A 26,282-nucleotide genomic window follows, 5' to 3' on the forward strand; every position below is an offset into this window, starting at 1 on the left:
TTTTGTAGAATACGCAAGTGGATATTTCGAGCGCTTTGAGGCCCATGGTGAAAAAGGAAATATCTTCACATAAAAACTAAACAGCAGTTTTCTGAGAAACTTCTTTGGGATGTGTGCATTCATCGCACACATTTGAACCGTTCTTTTGATTGAGCAATTTGGAAACAGTCTTTTTGTAGAATCTGCAAATGGATATTTGGAGTGCTTTGAGGCCTATGGTGAAAAAGGAAACTTCTTCACATAAAACTAGACAAAAGCATTCTGAGAAACTTCTTTGTGATGTGTGCTTTCATCTCACCGAGTTTAACCTTTCTTTTCATTGAGCAGTTTGGAAACAGTCTTTTTGTAGAATCTGCAACAGGATATTTGTGAGCAGTTTGAGGCCTATGGTGAAAAAGGAAATACCCACACATAAAAACCAGACAGAAGCTTTTTGAGAAACTTCTTTGTGATGTTTGCATTCATCTCCCATAGTTGAATGTTCCTTTTCGTTAGCTGTTTGGAAACAGTCTTTGCACAATCTGTAAAAGGATATTTCTGAGTGGTTTGAGGCCTATGGTGAAAAGGAAATATCTTCACATAAAAATCAGAGAGAAGCATTCCGGGAAACTTCTCTGTGATGTGTGCATTCACCCCACAGGGTTGAAACTTTCATTTCATTCAGTAGTTTGGAAAGAGTCTTTTCATAGAATCTGCAAAAGGATATTTCTGAGCCCTTTGAGGCCTATGGTGAAATAGGAAATATCTTCACATAAAAACTAGACAGAAGATTTTTGAGAAACTTCTTTGTGATGCATGCTTTCATCTCACAGAGTTGAACCTTTTTTTTGATCGAGCAGTTTGGAAACAGTCTTTTTGTAGAATCTGCAAAGGGATATTTCTGAGCCCTTTGAGTCCTATAGTGAAATAGAAAATATCTTCACATAATAACTAGACAGAAGCATTCTGAGAAACTTCTTTGTGATGTGTGCTTTCACTTCACAGAGTTGAACGTTTCCTTTGATTGAACAGTTTGGAAACACTCTTTGTAGAAATGGTAAAAGGATATTTGGAGTGCTTTGAGGCATAAGGTGAAAAAGGAAGTATCTGTACCTAAAAACTAGACAGAAACTTTCTGAGAAACTTCTTTGTGATGCGTGCTTTCATCTCACAGATTTGAATATTTCTTTTCATTGAGCAGTTTGGGAACAAGTCATTGTATAGAATCTGCAAAGGTATCTTTTTGAGCCTTTTGATGCCTATGCTGAAAAACTAAATATTCACATAAAAACCAGACAGAAGCTTTTTGAGATAACTTTTTGTGATGTTTGCATTCAGCTCAAAGATTTGAAACTTTCTGTTCATTGAGGAGTTTGGAAATATTTTTGTGCAATCTGCAAAGGAATATTTCTGAGTGGTTTCAGGCCTGTGGTGAAAAAGAAATATTTTCACATAAAAACTAGACAGAAGCATTCCGAAAAACTTCTTTTTTATCTGTGCATTACCCTCACAAAGTTGATTCTTTCTTTTCATTGAGCAGTTTGGAAACAGTCTTCTTGTAGAATCTGCAAAGGGATATTTGTGATCTGCTTTAGGCCTATGGAGAAATAGGAAATATCTTCACATAAATACTAGACAGAATCTTTCTGAGAAACTTCTTTGTGATGTGTGCTTTCATCCTACACAGTTGAACCTTTCTTTTGATTGATCACTTTGGAAACAGTCTTTTTGAAGATTCTACAAATGGATATTTGGAGAGCTTTGAGGCCTAAGGTCAAAAAGGAAATATATTCACATAAAAACTAGACAGAAGCATTTTAAGAAACTCCTTTGTGATGTGAGCTTTCATTTCAGAGAGTTGAATCTTTCTTTTGATTGAGCAGTTTGGAAACAGTCTTTTTGTAAAATCTGCAAAGGTTTATTTCTGAGCCATTTGAGATCTATGGTGAAAATGAAATATGTGTACATAAAAACTAGACAGAAGCATTCTGAAAAACTTCTTTGTGATGTGTCCATTCATGTCACAGAGGTGAACCTTTCTTTTGATTGAGAAGTTTGGAAACAGTCGTTTTGTAGAATCTGCAAAGAGATATCTGTGAGCTCTTTATGGCCTGTGGTGAAATACGAAATATCTCCACATAAAAACTAGACAGAAGATTTCTGAGAAACTTCTTTGTGATGTGTGCTTTCATCTCACAGTGTTGAACCTTTCTTTTGATTGAGCAGTTTGGAAAGTCTTTTTGTAGAATCTGCTAATGGATGTTTGGAGCTATTTGAGGCCCATGGTGAAAAAGAAAGTATCTTCACATAAAAACTAGACAGAAGATTTCTGAGAAACTTCTTTGTGATGTGTCAATTCATGTTACAGAATTCAACCTTTCTTTCGATTGAGCAGTTTGAAAATGGTCTTTTGTAGAAGCTGCAAAGGGAAATTTCTTAGCCTTTTGTGGCTTATGATGAAAAAGAAATATCTTCACATAAAAACTAGACAGAAGCTTTCTGAGAAACTTCTTTGTGATGTGTACATTCATCTTACAGAGTTAAAACTTTCTTTTGATTTAGCAGTTTGGAAAATGTCTTTTCTTAGAATCTGCAAATGGATATTAGTGAGCCCTTTATGGCCTATGTTGAAATACGAAATATCTTCACATAAAAACTAGACAGAAGCTTTCTGAGAAACTTCTTTGTGATGTGCACTTTCCTCTCACAGAATTGAACCTTTCTTTTGATTGAGCAGTTTGGAAACAATCTTTTTGTAGAATCTGCAAATGAATATTTGGAGCGTTTTGAGGCCTATAGTGAAAAAGGAAATATCTTCACATAAAAACTAAACAGTAGCTTTTTGAGAAAACTATTTGTGACATTTCCATTCATCTCCAATATTTGACCATTTCTTTTCATTGAGCAGTTTGGAAACAGTCTTTTTGTACAAACTGAAAAGGGATATTTCTGAGTGGTTTGAGGCCAATGGTGAAAAATAAATATCTTCACATGAAAACTAGACAGCAGCATTATGAGAAACTTCTTTGTGATGTGTACATTCGTCTCACAAATTTGAATGTTTCTTTTGATTTAGCAATTTGGAGAAAGTCTCTTGGAAATATAAGCAGAGTTATATTTGTGAGCAGTTTAAGGCCTATGGTGCAAAAGGAAATATCTTCATATAAAAAGTAGACAGAAGCTTTCTGAGAAACTTCTTTGTGATGTGTGCTTTCGTCTCACAGAGTTGTGCCTTTCTTTTGATTGAGCAGTTTGGAAACATTCTTTTTGTAGAATCTGCAAATGGATATTTGGAGCAACTTGAGTCCTATGGTGAAAAAGGAAATATGTTCACATAAAAACTAGACAGAAGAATTCTGAGAAACTTCTTTGTGATGAGTCCATTCATCTCACAGAGCTGAAACTTTCTTTGATGGACCAGTTTGGAAATAGTCTGTTTGTAGTATCTGCAGAGGGATAGTTTTGAGCAGTTTAAAGACTATGGTGAAAAAGGAAATATCTTCACATAATAACTAGACAGAAGTATTATGAGAAACTTCTTTGTGATGTGTGCATTCATCTCACAATGTTGAACGTTTCTTTTGATTGAGCAGTTTGGAAACAGAACTTTTGTAGAATCTGCAAAGGGATATTTGTGAGGCCATTGAGGTCTATGGCGAAATAAGAATTATCTTGAGATAAAAACTAGACAGAAGATTTCTGAGAAACTTCTTTGTGATGTGTGCTTTCATTTCAAAGAGTTGAAAATGTCTGTTGATTGAGCAGTTTGGAAACAGTCTTTTTGTATAATCTGCAAATGGATATTTGGAGTGCTTTGTGGCCTAAGGTGAAAATGGAAATATCGTCACATAAAAACTAGACAGAAGGATTCTGAGAAACTTTTTTGTGGTGTGTGCATTCCTCTCAGGGAGGTGAACTTTTCTTTTCATGGAACAGTTTGGAAACAGTCTTTTTATAGAATCTGCAGAAGGATATTTGTGAGCGGTTTAAGGCCTATGGTGAAAAAGGAAATATCTTCACAAAAAAACTAGACAGAAGCTTTCTGAGAAACTTCTTTGTGATGTGTGCATTCATCTCACAGTGTTGAAACTTTATTTTGTTTGATCAGTTTAGAAACAGTCTTTTTCTGCAATCTGCAAAAGTATATTTCTGAGCCATTTGAGGTCTATGGTGAAAAAGAAATATCTTCACATTTAAACCAGACAGAAGGATTCTGAGGAACTTCTTTGTGATGTCTCCATTCATCTGACAGAGTTGAACATTTGTTTTAATTGAGCAGTTCAGAAAGCATATCTTTTCTGAATCTGCAAAGGGATATTTGTGAGCCATTTGAAGCCTATAGTGAAATAGTAAATATCTTCACATAAAAACGAGACAGAAGAATTCTGAGAAACTTCATTGTGATGTGTGCATTCATCTCCCACAATTTAACCTTTCTTTTCATTGAGCAGTTTGGAAGAGGTCCTTTTTTAGAATCAACAAAGGGATATTTTTTAGGCCTTTGAGGCCTGTGGTGAAACTGGAAATACCTTCACATGAAAACTAGACTGAAGCTTTCTGAGAAACGTCTTTGAGATGTGTGCTTTCATCTCACAGATTTAAACTTTTCTTTTGATTGAGCAGTTTGGAAACACTCGTTTTGTGAAATCTGTAAATGGATATTAGGAGCACTTTGAGGCCAATGGTGACAAAGGAAATATCTTCACATAAAAACTAAACAGAAGTTTTCTGAGAAACTACTTTTAGATATGTCCATTAATCTAACAGAGTTGAAACTTTCTTTTTATTAAGCAATTTGGATACAGTATGCTTGTAGAATCTGCAAAAAAATATTTGTGATCCCTTTTTTGCCTATGGTGAAATAGGAATTATCTTCACATATGAACTAGACAGAAGCATTCTGAGAAAGTTCTTTGTGATGTATGCATTCATCTCACAGAGTTGAAACTTTCTTTGGATTGAGCAGTTTGGAAACAGTCCTTTTGTAGAATCTGCAAAGGGATATTTCTGAGCTCATTGAGTACTGTGGTGAAATATGAAATATCTTCACATATAAACTAGACAGAAACTTTCTAAGAAACTTCTTTGTGATGTGTGCTTTCATCTCACAGAATTGAAACTTTCTTTTGATTGAGGAGTTCGGAAACACTCTTTTTCTAGAATCTGCACGTGAATATTTGGAGCGCTTTGAGGCCCATGGTGGAAAATGAAATATCTTCACATATAAACTAAACAGAAGCTTTCTGAGAAACTTCCATGTGATGTGTGCATTCATCTCACAGAGTTGAACCTTTCTTTTGATTGAACACTTTGGAAACAGTCTTTTTGTAGAACCTTCAAAGGGATATTTTTGAGCTCTTTATGGCCTCAGATGAAATGGAAATATCTTCACTTACAAACTAGAGAGAAGCTGTCTGAGTAACTTCTTTGTGATGTGTGCTTTCATCTCAGAGAGTTAAAAATTTGTTTTGATAGATCAGTTTGGAAACAGTCTTTTTGTAGAATCTGCAAATGGATATTTGGATCCCTTTGAGGCCTACGTTGAGAAAAGAAATATCTTCACATAAAAACAAGACAGAAGATTTCTGAGAAACTTCTTTGTTATGTGTGCATTCATCTCACAGAGTTGAATCTGTCTTTTGATTGAGCTGTTTGGAAACGTCTCTTTGGAGAATCTGCAAAGGTATATTTGTGAGCAGTTGGAGGCCTAAGGTGAAAAAGGAAATATCCACAAATAAATTCTAGACAGAAGCTTTCTGTGAAACTTCTTTGTGATGTGTGCATTCATCTCACAGAGTTGAACTTTGTTTTGATTGAGCAGTTTGGGAGCTGTCTTTTTGTATAATCTGCAAAGTGATATTTGTGAACAATTTGAGGTTTATGGTGAAAAAGGAAACATCTTCACAAAAAAACTAGATTGAAATTTTCTGAGAAACTTCTTTATGATGTGTGCATTCATCTCACAGAGTTGAAGCTTCCTTTTGATTGATCAGCTTGGAAGCATTATTTTTGTAGAATCTGCATAGGGATATTTGTGAACCGTTTGAGGCCTTTGGTGAAAAAGGAAATATCTTCATACAAAAACTAGACAGAAGCATTCTGAGAAACTTCGTTGCGTTGTGTGCTTTCATCTCACTGATTTGAACCTTTCTTTTCATTGAGCAGTTTGAAAACAGTCTTTATGTAGAATCTGCACAGGGACATTTGTGAGCGATTTGAGGCCTATGGTGAAAAAGGAAATATCTTCACATAAAAACTAGACAGAAACATTCTGAGAAACTTCTTTGGGATGTGTGCATTCAGCTAACAGTGTTGAACCCCTCTTTAGATTGAGCAGTTTGGAAACAGTGTTTTTGTAGAATCTGCAAAGGGATATCTGTGAGCCCTTTGAGGCCTATGGTGAAAAAGGAAATAGCCACAAATAATATCTAGACAGAAGCTCTCTGAGAAACTTCTTTGTGATGTGTGCATTCACCTCACAGAGTTGAATCTTCCTTTTGATTGAGTAGTTTGGAAACAGTCTTTTTGTAGAATCTGCATAGGGATATTTGTGAGTCCATTGAGGCCTATGTTGAAAAAGGAATTATCTTCACATAAAAACTAGACAGAAGCTTTTTGAGAAACTTCTTTGTGATGTGTGCATTCATCTCACATAGTTGACCTTTTGTTTTGATTGAGCAGTTTTTAAATAGTCTTTTTGTTCAATCTGCAAAGAGATATCTGTGAATGCTTTCAGGCTTATGGTGGAAAAGGAAATACCTTCACCTAAACCTATAAAGAAGCTTTCTGAGAAACGTCTTTAGGATGTGTGCATTCATCTCACAGAATTGAACACTTTTTTTTTGATTCACCAGTTCAAAAACAGTCTTTTTGTAGAATGTGTAAGGAGACATTTTTGAGCTCTTTGAGGTCTATAGTGAAAAAGGAAATATCTTTACATCAAAACTATACAGAAGATTTCTGAGAAACTTCTCTGAGATGTGTGCATTCATCTCACAGAGTTGAACCTTTGTGTTGATTGAGCAGTTTGGGAACGGTCTTTTTGTATAATCTGTAAAGTGATATTTCAAGGCGTTTTGAGGCATATGGTGAAAAAGGAAATACCTTCACATTAAAAGTAGACAGAAGCTTTCTGAGAAACTTCCTTGTGATGTGTGCATTCATCTCACAGAGTTGAAACTTTCTTTTGACTTATCAGGTTGGAAACAGTCTTTTTGTAGAATATGCAGAGGGATATTTATGAGCAGTTTGAGGTCTGCAGTGAAAAAGGAAATATCTTCACATAAAACCTAGAGAGAAGCATTCTGAGAAACTTCTTCATGATGTGTGCATTCATCTCAGAGAGTTGAACCTTTCTTTTCATTGGGCAGTTTGGGAACCATCTTTTTGTAGAATCTGCAAAACAATATGTTTCAGTGTTTTGAGTCCTATGGTGAAAAAGGAAATATCAAAAAATAAAATGTAGACAGCAGCTTTCTGAAAAACTTCTTTGTGATGTGTGCATGCATCTCACAGGGTTGAAACTTTCTTTTGATTGAGCAGTTTGGAAACAGTCTTTTTCTAGAACCTGCAAGGTGATATTTGTGAACACTTTGAGGCTTATGGTGAAAAAGGAAATATCTTCACATAAAAACTAGACTCATGTTTTCTGGGAAACTTCTTTGTGATGGGTGTATGCATCTCAAAGGGTTGAATCTTTCTTTTGATTGAGCAGTTTGGAAACAGTCTTTTTGGAGAATCTGCAAAGGGATGTTTTTGAGGGGTTTGAGGCATGTGGTGAAAAAGGAAATATCTTCATATAAAAACTAGACAGAAGTATTCTGAGAAACCACTTTGTGATGTGTGCATTCATCTCACAGAGTTGAATTTTCTTTCGTTGAGTAGTTTGGAAACAGTCTTTTTGTAGAATATGCAAAGCGATATTTGTGAGCTTTTTGAGGCCTGTTGTGAAAAAGGAAATATCCACAAATAAAATCTAGACAGAAGCCTTCTGAGAAAATTCTTTGTGATGTGTGCAATCATCACACAGAGTTCAACCTTCTTTTTGATTGAGCAGTTTGGAAACAGTCTTTTCGTAGAATCTGCAAAGGAAAATTTGTGAATGCTTTGAGGCTTGTGGTGAAAAAGAAGTGTCTTCACACAAAAACTAGACAGAAACGTTGTGAGAAACTTCTTTGTAATGTGTGCATTCATCTCACAGAGCTGAACTTTCATTTGATTGAGCAGTTTGGAAACAGTCCTTTTCTGGAATCTGGAAAGGGTTATTTATGAGCGGTTTGAGGCCTATGGTGAAAAAAGGAGTATCGACAAACAAGAACTAGATAGAAACTTTCTGAGAAACTTCTCTGTGATGTGTGCATTCATCTCACGGAGTAGAAAGCTTTCTTTGATTGAGTAGTTTGGAAACAATCTTTTTGTAGAATCTGCAAAGGGACGTATGTAGGCGGTTTCAAGTCTATGGTGAAAATGGAAATATCTTCACATAAAAACTAGACAGAAGCTTTCTGAGAAAATTCTTTGTGATGTACTCATTCATTTCACAGATTTGAAGTGTTCTTTTCATTGACCAGTTTGGGTAGAGTCTTTTTGTAGAATCTGCTTTGTGATATTTGTGAACCCTTTGAAGCCTATGGTGAAAAAAGAAATATCTTCACACAAAAACTAAACAGAAGCTTTCTGAGTTATTTCGTTGTGATGTGTGCATTCATCCTGAAGAGTTGAAACTGTCTTTGGATTAATCAGTTTTGAAACAGTCCTTTTATAGAATGTACAAAGGGATATTTGGGATCCCTTTTTGGCCTATGCTTGAAAAGGAAATGTCTTCACATAAAAACTAGACAGAAGCATTCTATGAAACTTCTTTTTGATGTGTGCATTCTTCTCACAGCTTTGAACCTTTATTTAGGTAGAGCAGGTTGGAAAATGTTTTTGTAAAATCTGCAAAGTGATAATTTGAATGCTTTGAGACTTATGGTGAAAAAGGAAATATCTTCAAATAAAAACTGGACAGAAGCTTTCTGAGAAACTTCTTGTGATGTGTGCATTCATCTCAAAGAGTTGAAGCTTTGTTTTGGTTGAGCAGTTTGGGAACAGTCTTTTTGTAAATTCTGTAAAGGGACACTTGTGAGCACTTTGTGGCCTATATTGAAAAAGGAAACATTGTCAAATAAAACTAGACAGAAGCTTTCTGAGAAACTTCTTTGCAATGTGTGCATTCACCTGACAGAGTTAAACCTTTCTTTTGATTGAATAGTTTGGAAACAGTCTTTTTGTAGAATCTGAAAAGGGTTATTTATGAATGGTTTGAGGCCTATCATGAAAAAGGGAGTATCAACAAATAAAAACTAGACAGAAGCTTTCTGAGAAACTTCTCTGTGATGTGTGCATTCATCTCACAGAGTGGAAACTTTCTTTGAGCCGTTTGGAAACAGTCTTTTTGTAGAATCTGCAAAGGGATATATATAGGTGGTTTGAGGTATATGGTGAAAACGGAAATATCTTCACATAAAAACTAACTGCTTAATGGGAGGAAACTTTTACTTCTGTGTGATGAATGCACATGTCAGAAAGGAGTTACTCAGAAAATTACTTTCTACTTTTTATGTGAAGATATTTCCTTTTTCACCATATGCCTCAACATGCTCCCAGATATCCCTTTGCAGATTCTATGAAAAGACTGTTTCCAAACTGCTCAAAAAATGTGAGAGGAAAGTGCACATCACAAAGAAGTTTTTCACAAAACCTCCTTCTCGTTTTTATGTGAAGATATTCCCTTTTTGAACATAGGCTTCAACGCGCTCCCAAACATACCGTTGCAGAATCTACAAAAAGCTTTCCAAACTGCTCAATCAAAAGAAAGCTTCAACTCTGTTAGATGAATGCACACATCAGAAAGTAGTTTCTCAGCAAGCTTCTCACTAGTTTTTATGTGAAGATACCTTTTTCAATGTGGGTCTCAAAGCACTCAAAAATATCCCTTTGTGGATTCTAGAATAACAGAGTTTACAAACTGCTCAATGAAAAGAAACGTTTAACTTTGTGAGATGAATACACATGTCTTAAAGCAGCTTCTCAGAATTCTTCTTTCTAGTTTTTGTGTGAAGATATTTCTTTTTTCACCATAGGCCTCAATGCACTCCTAAATATCCCTCTGCAGATTGTACAAAAAGACTGTTTCCAAACTGCTCAATCCGAAGAATGTTTCAACTCTGTGAGATGAATGCACACATCATGAAGAAGTTTCTCAGAAACTTTCTTTATAGTTTTTCTGTGAAGATATTTCCTTTTTCACCATAGGCCTCACCTCAAAACCCTCACAAATATCCCTTTGCAGATTCTACAAAAAGACTGTTTCCAAACTGCTCAATAAAAAGAATTATTGAACACTGTGAGATGAATGCACACATCTCAAAGAAGTTTCTCAGAAACCTTCAGTCTAATTTTTATGTGAATACATTTCCTTTTTCACCATAGGCCTCAAAGCCCTCCAAATATCCATTTGCAGATTCCACAAAAAGACTGTTTCCAAACTGCTCAACCAAAACAGAGGTTTCACTCTGTGTGATGAATGCACACATCACAAATAAGTTTCTCAGAATGCTTCTGTCTAGATTTTAAGTGAAGATACTTGCTTTTCACCATAGGCCTCAAAGTGCTTACAAATATCCCTTTACAGATTCTACAAAAATACTTTTTCCAAATTGCTCAATCAAAAGAAAGGTTCAACACTGTGAGATGTATGCACACCACAAAGAGGTTTCTCAGAAAGCTTCTCTCCAGTTTTTATGTGAAGATATTTCCTTTTTCACCATAGGCCTCAAAAGGTTCACAAATATCCATTTGCAGATTCTACAAAAAGACTCTTTACACACTGCTCAATCAAAAGAATGTTTCAACTCTGTGGACGAATGCTCACATCACCAGGATGTTTATCAGAAAGCTTCTGTGTAGTTTTTAAGTGAATATATTTCCTTTTTCACCATATGCTTCAAAGGGCTCATAAATATCCCTTTGCAGGTTTTACAAGAAAATAGTTTCAAATCTTCTCAATGAAAAGAAACAGAAACATCTGGGAGATGAATGCACATATCACAAAGCAGTTTCTCAGAAACATTCTGTCTAGTTTTCATGTGAGGGTATTTGCTTTTTCACCACTGGATGCAAAGCACTCAAAATTGTCCCTTTGCAGATTCTACAAAAAGTCTGTTTCCACACTGCTCATCTAAAGAAAGTTTGAGCTCTGTGAAATGAATGCACATGTCAAAAAGAACGTCTCAGAAAGCTTCTATTAAGATTTCATGTGAATGTTTCCTTTTTTCACCATAAGCCTCAAAGCCCTTACAAATATCTGTTTGCAGATTCTGCAAAGAGACTGTTTCCAAACCGCTCAATAAAAATAATTATTGAACTTTGTGAGATGAATTCACACACCTCAAAGAAGTTTCTCAGAAACCTTCAGTCTAGTTTTTATGTGAATATATTTCTTTTTTCACCATAGGCCTCAAAGTGCTCCAAATAGCCATTTGCAGGTCCTACAAAAAGACTGTTTCCAAACGGCTCAAAGAAAAGAAAGTTTCAACTCTGTGAGATGAATGCACACATCACTAAGAAGTTTCACAGGAGGCTTCTGTCTCATTTTTATATGAAGACATTTCCTTTTTCACCATGGGCCTCCATCTGCTCACAAATATCCCTTAGCAGGTTTTACAAGAACAGAATTTCCAGACTGATCAAAGAAAACAAATGTTTTTCTCTGTGAGATGAATGCACACATCACAAAACTGTTTCTCAGAAACCTTCTTTATACTTTTTATGTGATGATATTTCTTTTTTCTCCCTAGGACTCAAAGTACTCAGAAATATCCCCTTGCAGATTCTACAAAAAGATTGTTTCCAAACTGCTCAATCAAAAAAATACTTCAACTCTGTGAGATGAATGCATACATCACAAAGAAGTTTATCAGAAACCTTCTTTATAGTTTTTATGTAAAGGTATTTCCTTTTTAACCCTAGGCCTCAAAGTGCTCAGCAATATCCCTTTGCAGATTCTGAAAAAAGATTGCTTCCCAATTGCTCAATCAAATAAATTTTTGAACTCTGTGAGATGGATGCACACATCACAAAGAGGTTTCTCAGAAATCTTCTGTCCATTTTTTATGTGAAGATATTTTCTTTTTCACCATAGCACTCAAAGTCCTGAAAAATATCCCTTGCAGATTCTATAAAAAGACAGTTTCCAGACTGCTCAATCCAAAGAATGGTTCAACTCTGTGAGATGATTGCACACATCACAAAGAAGCCACTAAGAAAACTTCTGTCTTGTTTTTATGTGAAGATATTTCCTTTTTCACCATAGGCCTAAAAGCACGCACAAATATCCCTTTGCAGATTGTACAAGAACACAGTTTCCAGACTAACCAGAGAAAATAAACGTTTACATCTGTGAGATCAATGCACACATCACAAAGCTGTTTCTAAGAAACCTTCTTTATACCTTTTATATGAATACATTTCCTTTTTCACCACTGGCCTCAAAGTGCTCATAAATATCCCTTTGCAGATTCCACAAACAGATAGTTTCCATACTGCACAATCAAAATTAAGTTTCATCTTTGTGAGATGAATGCCCACATAACAAAGAGGTTTCTCAGAAAGCCTCACTGTATTTTTTATGTGAAGATATTTCTTTTTCCACCATAGGCCTCAAAGGACTCATAAATATCCCTTTGCAGACTCTACACAAAGAGTTTCCAGACAGACTAGAGAAAAGAAAAGTTTACCTCTGTGAGATGAATGCATACATCACAAAGCTGTTTTTGAGAAACCTTGTTTATACTTTCTAAAAAAATTTTATTTATTATTATTATGATTATTATACTTTAGGTTTTATAGTACATGTGCACAATGTGCAGGCAAGTTACATATGTATACATGTGCCATGCTGGTGTGCTGCACCCACCAACTCGTCATCTAGCATTAGGTATATCTCCCAATGCTATCCCTCCCCCCTCCCACCACCCCACAACAGTCCCGGATGTGTGATATTCCCCTTCCTGTGTCCTTGTGTTCTCATTGTTCAATTTCCACCAATGAGTGACAATATGCGGTGTTTGGTTTTTTGTTCTTGAGATAGTTTACTAAGAATGATGATTTCCAATTTCATCCATGTCCTACAAAGGACATGAACTCATCATTTTTTATGGCTGCATAGTATTCCATGGTGTATATGTGCCACATTTTCTTAATCCAGTCTATCATTGTTGGACATTTGGTTTGGTTTCAAGTCTTTGCTATTGTGAATAATGCTGCAATAAACATACGCGTGCATGTGTCTTTAGAGCAGCATGATTTATAGTCCTTTGGGTATATACCCAGTAATGGGATGGCTGGGTCAAATGGAATTTCTAGTTCTAGATCCCTGAGGAATTGCCACGCTGACTTCCACAACGGTTGAACTAGTTTACAGTCCCACCAACAGTGTAAAAGTGTTCCTATTTCTCCACATCCTCTCCAGCACCTGTTGTTTCCTGACTTTTTAATGATTGCCATTCTAACTGGTGTGAGATGGTATCTCATTGTGGTTTTGATTTGCATTTCTCTGATGGCCAGTGATGGTGAGCATTTTTTCATGTGTTTTTTGGCTGCATAAATGTCTTCTTTTGAGAAGTGTCTGTTCATGTCCTTCACCCACTTTTTGATGGGGTTGTTTGTTTTTTTCTTATAAATTTGTTTGTGTTCATTGTAGATTCTGGATATTAGCCCTTTGTCAGATGAGTAGGTTGTGAAAATTTTGTACCATTTTGTAGGTTGCCTGTTCACTCTGATGGTAGTTTCTTTTGCTGTGCAGAAGCTCTTTAGTTTAATTAGATCCCATTTGTCAATTTTGGCTTTTGTTGCCATTGCTTTTGGTGTTTTAGACATGAAGTCCTTGCCCATGCCTATGTCCTGAATGGTAATGCCTAGGTTTTCTTCTATGGTTTTTATGGTTTTAGGTCTAACATTTAAGTCTTTAATCCATCTTGAATTGATTTTTGTAGAAGGTGTAAGGAAGGGATCCAGTTTCAGCTTTCTACATATGGCTAGCCAGTTTTCCCTGCACCATTTATTAAAAAGGGAATCCTTTCCCCATTTCTTGTTTTTCTCAGGTTTGTCAAAGATCAGATACATGTAGATATGTGGCATTATTTCTGAGGGCTCTGTTCTGTTCCATTGATCTACATCTCTGTTTTGGTACCAGTACCAAGCTGTCTTGGTTACTGTAGCCTTGTAATATAGTTTGAAGTCAGGTAGCATGATGCCTCCAACTTTGCTCTTTTGCCTTAGGGTTGACTTGGTGATGTGGGCTCTTTTTTGGTTCCATATGAACTTTAAAGTAGTTTTCTCCAATTCTGTGAAGAAAGTCATTGGTAGCTTGATGGGGATGGCATTGAATCTGTAAATTGCCTTGGGAAGGATGGCCATTTTCACGATATTGATTCTTCCTACCCATGAGCATGGAATGTTCTTTCATTTGTTTGTATCCTCTTTTATTTCCTTGAGCAGTGGTTTGTAGTTCTCCTTGAAGAAGTCCTTCACATCCCTTGCAAGTTGAATTCCTAGGTATTTTATTCTCTTTGAAGCAACTTTGAATGGGAGTTCACTCATGATTTGGCTCTCTGTTTGTCTGTTATTGATGTATAAGAATGCTTGTGATTTTTGTACATTGATTTTGTATCCTGAGACTTTGCTGAATTTGCTTATCAGCTTAAGGAGAGTTAGGGCTGAGACAATGGGGTTTTCTAGATATACAATCATGTCAAATGCAAACATGGACAATTTGACTTCTTCTTTTCCTAATTGAATGCCCTTGATTTCCTTCTCCTGCCTCATTGCCCTGGGCAGAACTTCCAACACTATGTTGAATAGAAGTGGTGAGAGAGGGCATCCCTGTCTTGTGCCATTTTCAAAGGGAATGCTTCCAGTTTTTGCCCATTCAGTATGATATTCGTTGTGGGTTTGCATAGATAGCTCTTATGATTTTGAGATACGTCCCATCAATACCTAATTTATTGAGAGTTTTTAGCATGAAGGGTTGTTGAATTTTGTTAAAGGCCTTTTCTGCATCTATTGAGATAATCATGTGGTTTTTGTCTTTGGTTCTGTTTATATGCTGGATTACATTTATTGATTTTGGTATATTGAACCAGCCTTGCATCCCAGAGCTGAAGACCACTTGATCATGGTGGATGAGCTTTTTGATGTGCTGCTGGATTCTGCTTGCCAGTATTTTATTGAGGATTTTTGCATCAATGTTCATCAAGGATATTGGTCTAAAATTCTCTTTTTTGGTTGTGTCTCTGCCAGGCTTTGGTATCAGGATGATGCTGGCTTCATAAAATGCGTTAGGGAGGATTCCCTCTTTTTCTATTGATTGGAATAGTTTCAGAAGGAATGGTACCAATTCCTCCTTGTACCTCTGGTAGAATTCGGCTGTGAACCCATCTGGTCCTAGCCTTTTTTTGGTTGGTAAGCAATTGATTATTGCCACAATTTCAGCTCCTGTTATTGGTCTATTCAGAGATTCAACTTCTTCCTGGTTTAGTCTTGGGAGGGTGTAGGTGTTGAATTATTTATCCATTTCTTCTAGATTTTCTAGTTTATTTGCGTAGAGGTGTTTGTATTATTCTGTGATGGTAGTTTGTATTTCTGTGGGATTGGTGGTGATATCCCCTTTATCGTTTTTTATTGCATCTATCTGATTCTTCTCTTTTTTTCTTTGTTAATCTTGCTGGCGGTCTATCAATTTTGTTGATCCTTTCAAAAAACCAGCTCCTGGATTCATTTATTTTTTGAAGGGTTTTTTGTGTCTCTATTTCCTTCAGTTCTGCTCTGATTTTAGTTATTTCTTGCCTTCTGCTAGCTTTTGAATATGTTTGCTCTTGCTTTTCTAGTTCTTTTAATTGTGATGTTAGGGTGTCAATTTTGGATCTTTCCTGCTTTCTCTTGTGGGCATTTAGTGCTATAAATTTCCCTCTACACACTGCTTTGAATGCATCCCAGAGATTCTGGTGTGTTGTGTCTTGGTTCTCGTTGGTTTCAAAGAACATCTTTATTTCTGCCTTCATTTCGTTATGTACCCAGTAGTCATTCAGGAGCAGGTTGTTCAGTTTGCATGTAATTGAGCAGTTTTGAGTGAGATTCCTAGTCCTGAGTTCTAGCTTGATTGCACTGTGATCTGAGAGATAGTTTGTTATAATTTCTGTTTTTTACATTTATTGAGGAGAGCTTTACTTCCAAGTATGTGGTCAATTTTGGAATAGGTGTAGTGTGGTGCTGAAAAAAAATGTTTATTCTGTTGATTTGGGATGGAGAGTTATGTAGAGTCTATTAGATCCGCTTGGTGCAGAGCTGAGTTCAATTCCTGGGTCCTTGTTGACTTTCTGTCTCATTGATCTGTCTAATGTTGACAGTGGGTTGTTAAAGTCTTCCATTATTAATGTGTAGGAGCCTAAGTCTCTTTGTAGGTCACTCAGAACTTGTTTTATGAATCTGGGTGCTCCTTTATTGGGTGCATATATATTTAGGATAGTTAGCTCTTCTTGTTGAATTAATCCCTTTAACATTATGTATTGGCCTTCTTTGTCTCTTTTGGTCTTTGTTGGTTTAAAGTCTGTTTTATCAGAGACTAGGATTGAAACCCCTGCCTTTTTTTGTTTTCTATTTGCTTGGTAGATCTTCCTCCATCCTTTTATTTTGAGCCTATGTGTTTCTCTGCACATGAGATGGGTTTCCTGAATACAGCACACTGATGGGTCTTGACTCTTTATCCAATTTGCCAGTCTGTGTCTTTTAATTGGAGCATTTAGTCCATTTACATTTAAAGTTAATATTGTTATGTTTGAATTTGATGCTGTCATTATGATGTTAGCTGGTTATTTTGCTCGTTAGTTGATGCAGTCTCTTCCTATTCTCAATGGTCTTTACATTTTGGCGTGATTTTGCAGTGACTGGTACCAGTTGTGCCTTTCCATGTTTAGTGTCCTTCAGGAGCTCTTTTAGGGCAGGCCTGGTGGGGACAAAATCTCTCAGCATTTGCTTGTCTGTAAAGTATTTTATTTCTCCTTCACTTATGAAGCTTAGATTGGCTGGGTATGTAATTCTGGGTTGAAAATTCTTTTCTTTAAGAATGTTGAATATTGGCCCCCACTCTCTTCTGGCTTGTAGTTTCTGCCGAGAGGTCCGCTGTTAGTCTGATGGGCTTCCCTTTGAGGGTAACCCGACCTTTCTCTCTGGCTGCCCTTAACATTTTTTCCTTCATTTCAACTTTGGTGAATCTGAAAATTATGTGTCTTGGAGTTGCTCTTCTCGAGGAGTATCTTTGTGGCGTTCTCTGTATTTCCTGTATCTGAATGTTGGCCTGCCTTGCTAGATTGGGGAAGTTCTCCTAGATAATATCCTGCAGAGTGTTTTCCAACTTGTTTCCATTCTCCCCGTCACTTTCAGGTACACCAATCAGACGTAGATTTGGTCTTTTCACATAGTCCCATATTTCTTGGAGGCTTTGCTTGTTTCTTTTTATTCTTTTTTCTCTAAACTTCCCTTCTCGCTTCATTTCATTCATTTCATCTTCCAGGGCTGATACCCTATCTTCCATTTGATCACATTGGCTCCTGAGGCTTCTGCATTCTTCACATAGTTCTCGAGCCTTGCTTTTCAGCTCCATCAGCTGCTTTAAGCACTTCTCTGTATTGGTTATTCTAGTTATACATTCTTCTAAATTTTTTTCAAAGTTTTCAACTTCTTTGCCTTTGGTTTGAATATCCTCCCGTAGTTCGGAGTAATTTGATCGTCTGAAGCCTTCTTCTCTGAACTCGTCAAAGTCATTCTCCGTCCAGCATTGTTCCGTTGCTGGTGAGGAACTGCGTTCCTTTGGAGGAGAGGTACTCTGCTTTTCAGAGTTTCCAGTTTTTGTGCTCTGTTTTTTCCCCATCTTTGTCGTTTTATCTACTTTTGGTCTTTGATGATGGTGATGTACAGATGGGTTTTTGTTGTGGATGTCCTTTCTGTTATTTTTCCTTCTAACAGACAGGACCTTCAGCTGCAGGTCTGTTGGAGTACCCGGCCAGCCGTGTGAGGTGTCAGTCTGCCCCTGCTGGGAGGTGCCTCCCAGTTAGGCTGCTCAGGGTTCAGGGGTCAGGGACCCACTTGAGGAGGCAGTCTGCCCGTTCTCGGATCTCCAGCTGCATGCTGGGAGAACCACTGCTCTCCTCAAAGCTGTAAGACAGGGACATTTAAGTCTGTAGAGGTTACTGCTGTCTTTTTTTTTGTCTGTGCCCTGCCCCCAGAGATGGAGCCTACAGAGGCAGGCAGGCCTCCCTGAGCTGTGGTGGGCTCCACCCAGTTCAACCTTCCTGGCTGCTTTGTTTACCTAAGCGAGCCTGGGCAATGGTGGGCGCCCCTGCCCCAGCCTCACTGGCGACTTGCTGTTTGATCTCAGACTGCTATGCTTGGAATCAGTGAGACTCCATGGGCATAGGACCCTCTGAGCCAGGTGTGGGCTATAATCTCCTGGTCACCATTTCCTAAGCCCATCGGAAAAGCTCAGTATTTTGGTGGGAGTTGCCCGATTTTCCAGGTGCCGTCTGTCACCCCTGGAAAGGGAACTCCCTGACCCCTTGTGCTTCCCGAGTGAGGCAATGCCTCACCCCTGCTTCGGCTCATGTATAGTGTGCTCACCCACTGACCTGCGCCCACTGTCTGGCACTCCCTTGTGAGATGAACACGGTACCTCAGATGGAAATGCAGAAATCGTCTTCTGCATCACTCAAGCTGAGAGCTGTAGAACGGAGCTGTTCTTATACGGCCATCTTGGCTCCTCCCCCACATGTTTATACTTTTTATTTGAATATATTTCCTTTTTCCCCATAGGCCTTAAAGCACTCATAAATATCCCTTTGTTGATTCTATAGAAAGACTTTTTCCAAACTGTTCAATCAAAAGAATGTTTGAACTCTATGAGATGAATGCATACATCACAAAGAAGTTTCTCGGGAAGCTTCTGTCTAGTTTTTATGTGAAGATATTTCCTATTTCATCATAAGCCTCAAAGCTCTCAAAAATATGCCTTTACAGGTTCTACAAAAATACTGTATCCAAATTGCTCAATCCAATGAAAGGTTCAAATCTGTGAGATGAATGCACACACCTCAAGAAGGTTTCTCAGAAAGCTTCTCTCTAGTTTTCATGTGAAAATATTTCCTTTCTCACCATAGGCTTCAAAACATCACAAATATCCCTTTGCAGATTCTACCAAAATACCATTTACAAACTGCTCAATCAAAAGAATGTTTCAATTCTGTGAGATGAATTGTCACATCTCCAAGATGTTTCACAGAAAGCTTCTGTCTAGTTTTTACATGAAGATAATACCTTTTTCACCATAGGCCTCAAAGCACTGACAAATATCCCTTTGCAGATTTTACAAGAACAGAATTTCCAATCTGCTCAATGAAGAGAAATGGTTAACTCTGTGAGATGAAATCACACATCACAAAGCAGTTTCTCAGAAATATTCTGTCTAGTATTTATGTAAAGATAATTCCTTTTTCATCATAGGACACAAAGTGCTAACTAATAACCATTTGGAAATTCTACAAAATTCTGTTTCCAAACTGCTCATCAAAAGAAAGGTTCACCTCTCTGGGATGAATACATATATCAAAAAGATGTTTCTCAGAAAGCTTCTATCTTGTTTTTATGTGAATATTTCCTTTCTCACCATGGGCCTCAAAGTGCTCAAAAATATCCCTTTGCAGATCCTAAAAACAGACAGTTTCCAAACTGCTGAGTCAAAGGAATGGTTCAACTCTGTGAGATGAATGCACACATCCAAAGAAGTTGTTCACAAACCTTCTTTATAGTTTTTATGTGAAGATATTTCCTTTTAACCATAGACCTCAAAGCGCTCACAAATATACCTTTGCAGATTCCACAAAAAAAACGGTTTCCCGACTGCTTAATCAAAAGAATTGTTGAACTGTGTGAGATGAATGCATATATCACAAGGCAGTTTCTCAGAATTCTTTAGTCTGGTTTATATGTGCACATATTTTCTCTTTCACTGTAGGCCTCAAAGTGCTCAAAAATATCCCTTTACAGATTCCACAAAAAGACGTTTCTAAACTGCTCAATCAAAAGAAAGTTTCAATTCTGTGAGATGAATGCACACATCACCAAGAAGTTTCTCAGTAGGCTTCTGTCTAATTTTTATGTGAAGGCAATTCCTTTTTCACCGTAGGGCTCTATGCATTCACAAATATCCCTTAGCAGATTCTAAAACAACAGAGTATCACAACTGATCAAAGAAAAGAATCATTTACCTCTGTGAGATGAATGCAGACATCAGAAAACAGTTTCTCAGAAAACTTCTTTATAATTTTCTCTGAAGATACTTCTTTTTCTGCATAGGTGTCAAAGTGCTCAAATATATCCATTAGCAGATTCTGTAAAAATACCATTTCCAAACTGCTGAATCAAAAGAGAGGTTCAACTCTGTGAGATGAATGCACATATCTCAAAGAAGTATCTCAGAAATTTTCTTTATACTTTGTATGTGAAGATATTTCCTTTGTCAACATAGGCCTCAAAGTGCTCAAAAATACTCCTTTTCAGATTGTACAAGAACAGAGTTTCCAGACTGAACAGAGAAAAGAAACCCTTACCTCTGTGAGATGAATGCACACATCACAAGGCTGTTTTTAGGAAACCTGCTTTACAGTTCTTTATGAAGATATGTCCTTTTCCACCATAGGCCTCACAGCACTCCAAATAGCCACTTGCAGATTCTACAAAATGAGTGTTTCAAAAATGTTCAATCAAAGGAAAGGTTCAACTCTGTGAGATGAATGCAAACAACAAAAAGAAGTTTCTCAGAATCCTTCTGGCTAATTTTTATGTTAAGGTATTTCCTTTTCCACCACGGGCATCAAAGTGCTCCAAATATCCACATGCAGATAGTACAAAAAGTCTGTTTCCAAACTCCTCAATGAAAAGCATGGTTCAACTCTGTGAGAGGAGTACACACTTCACTAAGAAGTTTCTCAGAATGCTTCTGTCTAGTTTTTATATGAAGATATTTCCTTTTTCAAAAAAGGCCTCTAATCACAACAAATATCCACTTACAGATTCAACAAAAAGAGTATTTCAAAACTGGTCAATAAAAAGAAAATTTGAACTTGGTGAGATGAAAGCAAACATCACAAAGCAGTTTCTCAGAATGCTTCTGTCGAGTTTTTATGTGAAGATATTTCCTTTTCCACTGGAATCTGCAAAGCGCTCGAAATATCCAGTTTCAGATTCTACAAAAAGAGTGTTTCAAAACTGCTCAATCAAAAGAAATGTTGAAATCTGTGAGGTAAATGCACACATCACATAGAAGTTTCTCAGAATGCTTCTGTCCAATTTTTATGTGAAGATATTTCCTTTTCCACCATCGGCCTTAAAGCGCTCCAAATATCGATTTGCAGACACTACAAAAAGACTATTCCCAAACTGCTCAAACAAAACAGTTCTTCAACTCTGTGAGTTGAATGCACACATCAGAAAGAAGTTTCTCAGAATGCTTCTGTCTAGTTTTTATGTGAAGATATTTCCTTTTCCTATGTGAAGATAGGCCACCAATCACTCCAAATATCCACTTGCAGATTCTACAAAAAGAGTGTTTCAAAACTGCTTAATCAAAAGAAAGTTTCAACTCTGTGAGATGAATGCAAACTTCACAAAGAAGTTTCTCAGAATGCTCCTGTTTGTTTTTATGTGAAGATATTTCATTTTCCACAATAGGCCCCAAGGCTCACCAAACATCCCCTTGCAGATCCTACAAAAGGACTGTTTCAAAACTGCTCAACCAAAATAAGGGATCAACTCTGTGAGGTGAATGCACACATCACAAAGAAGTTTCTCAGAATGCTTCTGTCAAGTTTTTATATGAAGATACTTCCTTTTCCAGCATTGGCCTCAAATCGCTCCAAATATCCACCTGCAGATTCTACAAGAAGAGTGTTTCAAAACTGCTTAATCAAAAGAAAGTTTCAACCCTGTGAGTTAAATGCACACATCACAAATAAGTTTCTCAGAATGCTTCTTTCTGGTATTTATGTGAAGAAATGTCATTTTCCACTATAGGCTTCAATCTCCTCCAAATATCCATTGGCAGATACTACAAAAAGAGTGTTTCAAAACTCCCCAATCAAAGGAAATGTTCAACTCTGTGAGTTGAATGCACACATCAAAAGGGAGTTTTTCAGAATGCCTCTATTTAGTTTTTGTGTGAAGATATTTCCTTTTCCACCATAGGCCCCAGAGATCTGCAAACATCCACATGCAGATTCTGCAAAAGAGTGTTTCAAAACTGCTCAATCAAAAGAAAGTTTTAACTCTGTGAGTTGAATACACTCATCACAAATAAGTTTCTCAGAATGCTTCTGTCTAGAATTTATGTGAAGATATGTCCTTTTCCACCATATGCCTGAATCTGCACCAAATATCCATTTGAAGATGCTACAAAAAGAGTGTTGCAAAACTGATCAATCAAAAGAAAAGTTCCATTCTATGAGTTGAATGCACACATCACAAAGAAGTTCCTCAGATTATTTCTGTGTAGTTTTTATGTGAAGATATTTCTTTTATATCATAGGCCCCAAAGTGCTCCAAACATCCAAAGGCAGATTCAACAAAAAGAGTGTTTCAAAACTGCTCAATCAAAAGAAATCTTCAACTCTGTGAGATGAACGCACACATCAGTAAGAAGTTTCTCAGAATGCTTCTGTCTAATTTTTATGTGAAGATATTTCCTTTTCCACCAAAGGGCTCAAAGCACTACAAATATTCACTTGCAGATTCTACAAAAACAGTGTTTCAACACTGCTCAATAAACAGAAAGGTTCAACTCTTTGGGAAGAACACACACAAGAAAAAGAAGTTTCTAAGAATGCTTCTGTCTAATCTTTATATGAAGATATTTCCTTTTTCACCATTGACCTCAGAGCTCTTCAAATATCCACTTACATATTCTACAAATAGATTGTTTAAAAACTGCTCAATCAAATGAAAGGTTCAACTCTGTGAGATGAAGGCACACATCACATAGATGTTTGCCCGAATGCTTCTGCCTAGTTTTTATGTGAAGATATTTCCGTTTCCAACATAGGCCTGAAAGCTCTCCAAATATCCAGTTGCAGATTGTACAAAAAGAATGTTTCAAAAATGCTGAATAATAAGAAATTTTCAAGTTGGTGAGATGAACGCACACATCAAAATAAGTTTCTCAGAATGCTTCTGTCCAGTTTTTATGTGAAGATATTTCCTTTTCCACCTTAGGCCACAAAGCACTCCACAAATCCACTTTCAGAGTCTACAAAAAGAGTGTTTCAAAACTGCTCAATCAAAAGAAAGTTTCAACTCTGTGAGTTGAAACCAGACATCACAAAGGAGTTTCACAGAATGCTTCTGTCTTGTTTTTATGAGAAGATTTTTCCTTTTCCACAATAGTAAGTAAAATGCTCCAAATACCCACTTGCAGATTCTACAAAAGGAGTGAATCAAAACTGCTCAATCAAAAGAAAGATTGAACTCTGTGGGATGAATGCACACATAGCAAAATAGTTTCTCAGAATGCTTCTATCTAGTTTTTATGTGAAGATATTTCTTTTTCCACCATAAGCCCCAAAGAGCTCCAAATATCCAATTGCAGATTGCACAAAAATTGTGTTTCAAAACTGCTCAATCAAAAGAAAGGTTGAACTCTGTGAGATGAACACACACATCACAAAGAAGCTACTCAGAATGCTTCTGTCAAGCTTTTATGTGATGATATTTCCTTTTCCATCATAGGCCCCAAACTGATCGAAATAGCTGTTTGCAGGTACTACGAAAAGAGTGTTTCAAAACTGCTTAAATAAAAGAAAGGTTCAACTCTGTGAGATGAAAGCAGAAAACATACAAAAGTTTCTGAGAATGATTCTGTCTAGTTTTTATGTGAAGGTGTTCCCTTTTCCACCATAGGCCACTAAGGGCTCCAAATATCCAATTGCAGATTCTACACAAAGATAATTTAAAAACTACTCAATCAAAAGAAAAGTTCAACTCTGTGGGATGAATGTACACATCACAAAGAAATTTGTCAGGATGCTTCTGTCTAATTTTTATGTGACGATATTTCCTTCTCCACCATAGGCCAAAAAGCACTCCAAATATCCACTTGCAGATTCAACAAAAAGAGTGTTTCAAAACTTCTCAATCAAAAGAGAGGTTCAACTCTGTGAGATGAATGCACACATCACAAAGAAGTTTCACAGAGTGCTTCTGTCTACCTTTTATTTGAAGAAATTTCCTTTTCCACCATAGGCCACAAAACCCTCCAAAGGTACAGTTGCAGACTCTAAAAAAAGAGTGTTTCCAGCTGCCCAATCTAAAGAAAGGTTCAACTCTCTGAGATGAATGCTGCACTCATCAGAAAGATGTTCCTTAGGAAGCTTCTGTGTCATTTTTCAGGGAAGATATTTCCTTTTCCACCATAGACCTCAAAGCGCTCCAAATTCCACTTGCAGATTCTACAAAAAGAGTGTTTCAAAACTGCTCAATCAAAAGATAGGTTCAATAGTGTAAGATGAATGCACACATCACAAAGAAGTATCTCATAATGCTTCTGTGTACTTTTTATGTGAAGATATTTCCTTTTCCAAAATAGGACACAAAGAACTCTAAATTTCCAAATGCAGATTCTACAAGTAAAGTGTGTAAAAGCTGCTAAATCAAAAGAAAGGTTCAACACTGCAAGATAAATGCACACATCATAGAGAAGTTTCTCAGATTCTTCTGTGAAGTTTTTATGTGAAAATATTTCTTTTCCACCATAGGCCACAAAGCACTCCAAATATCCACTTACAGATTCCACAAAAAAAGTGTTTCAAAACTGTTCAATGAAAAGAGAGCTTCAACTCTGTGAGATGAATGCACACATCACAAAGAGGTTTCTCAGAAAGCTTCTGTGTAGTTTTTATGTGAAGATATTTCCTTTTCCACCATTGGCCCCAAAGCACTCCAAATATCCACTGCAGATTCTACAAAGAGTGTTTCAAAACTGCTCAATCAATAGAAATCTTCAACTCTGTGAGATGAATGCACACATCACAAAGAAGATTCCTCAACACATACACCCTCCCAAGACTAAACAAGGAAGAAGTTGAATCTCTGAATAGACCAATAACAGGAGCTGAAATTGTGGCAATAATCAATTGCTTACCAACCAAAAAGAGTCCAGGACAACATGGGTTCACAGCTGAATTCTAGCAGAGGTACAAGGAGGAGCCGGTACCATTCCTTCTGAAACTATTCCAATCAATAGAAAAAGAGGGAATCTTCCCTAACGCATTTTATGAGGCCAGCATCATCCTGATACTGAATCCTGGCAGAGACACAACCAAAAAAGAGAATTTTAGACCAATATCCTTGATGAACATTGATGCAAAAATCCTCAATAAAATACTGGCAAACAGAATCCAGCAGCACATCAAAAAGCTTGTCCACCATGATCAAGTGGGCTTCAGCCCTGGGATACAAGGCTGGTTCAATATACCCAAATCAATAAATGTAATCCAGCATATAAACAGAACAAAAGACAAAAACCATATGATTATCTCAATAGATGCAGAAAAGGCCTTTGACAAAATTCAACAACTCTTCATGCTAAAAACTCTCAATAAATTAGGTATTGATGGGACATATCTCAAAATCATAAGAGCTATCTATGACAAACCCACAGCCAATATCATACTGAATGGGCAAAAACTGGAAGCATTACCTTTGAAACTGGCACAAGACAGGGATGCCCTCTCTCACCACTTCTATTCAACAGAGTGTTGGAAGTTCTGCCCAGGGAAATGAGGCAGAAGAAGGAAATCAAGGGTATTCAATTAGGAAAAGAGGAAGTCAAATTGTCCCTGTTTGCAGATGACATGATAGTATATCTAGAAAACCCCATTGTCTCAGCCCGAAATCTCCTTGAGCTGATAAGCAAATTCAGCAAAGTCTCAGGATACAAAATCAATGTACAAAAATCACAAGCATTCTTATACATCAATAACACACAAACAGAGAGCCAAATCATGAGTGAACTCCCATTCACAATTGCCTCAAAGAGAATAAAATACCTACGAATCCAACTTACAATGGATGTGAAGGACCTCTTCAAGGAGAACTACAAACCACTGCTCAAGGAAATAAAAGAGGATACAAACAAATGGAAGAACATTCCATGCTCATGGGTA

Source organism: Pongo pygmaeus, chromosome 18 (genome assembly GCF_028885625.2).
Source record: "Pongo pygmaeus isolate AG05252 chromosome 18, NHGRI_mPonPyg2-v2.0_pri, whole genome shotgun sequence".
In the NCBI taxonomy this organism is placed as follows: domain Eukaryota; kingdom Metazoa; phylum Chordata; class Mammalia; order Primates; family Hominidae; genus Pongo; species Pongo pygmaeus.